This window comes from Cebus imitator, unplaced genomic scaffold (assembly GCF_001604975.1).
Source record: "Cebus imitator isolate Cc_AM_T3 unplaced genomic scaffold, Cebus_imitator-1.0 Scaffold52, whole genome shotgun sequence".
Lineage (NCBI taxonomy): Eukaryota > Metazoa > Chordata > Mammalia > Primates > Cebidae > Cebus > Cebus imitator.
In genome coordinates this window covers 1,110,497-1,111,516 of record NW_016107367.1, presented here as the reverse complement: position 1 = coordinate 1,111,516, position 1,020 = coordinate 1,110,497, and positions in this window count along the sequence as shown.

Below are 1,020 nucleotides of genomic sequence, written 5' to 3'. Positions count from 1 at the left end.
AGTGCTGGGATTACAGGCTTGAGCCACCGCGCCCGGCCCGCCCACAACTAACTCTTGAAAGGTTTAGTGAAAATAAATACATAAATGAGAGAGAGAAAACACCAGAGTGAAAGTGAGCACACAAAAATAAGGCAAAATGGTGCATCTAGTGAAAGAAGGGTTTATAAATATTCAATGTACTGCTCTTGTACATCTGAAAAATTTCAAAACAAACAGATGGGAAGAAAAAAGGAATACAGTACAAAATATGTGCAGTATACAGAAGTCTGCACTACAAGGAAAACTGTAAAGTCTTCTGCAGACCTTGGATTCTAACTACAGCTTTGCAGTGCATTAATGGAAAAGATAGACATTAAGCAATATCCAACAAAAAAAATAAAAATGCCTTGTAAAGGGTGAATGAGATAAATTATTTAAAATGTTATGCAATGTACACACCAACAGGATACAATGCAAATTTAACATTATAACTACTCCTAACATAATCTTTTCACAGCAAAGTTCTGAATTTTTCCTGCACCTCTTGCTCACAACCATAAACAATTACACCTGTACAGTGATAAAAAAAAGCCAACACATCATTCTAGTTGGTTGCACTTGGATTGTTAATAATCCACAAATCCTACATAGGTAAACTGATTTACCTGTTACCTTTTCTTTTTTTTTTTTTTTTTTTAATCAATAACTCTTATATGATTTACCTGTTACATTTTCTACAGGGACTAAACTCATTTCCCAACTTTGAAGTAATGCTTTTAATTTAAATAAAAGGTTGCTTCAAAATTACTATTAAAAAATGGTTCCTGGCTGGGCGCGGTGGCTCAAGCCTGTAATCCTAGCACTTTGGGAGGCCGAGGCGGGTGGATCACGAGGTCAAGAGATCGAGACCATCCTGGTCAACATGGTGAAACCCCGTCTCCACTAAAAATACAAAAAATTAGCTGGGCATGGTGGTGCGTACCTGTAATCCCAGCTACTCAGGAGGCTGAGGCAGGAGAATTGCCTGAACCCAGGAGGCGG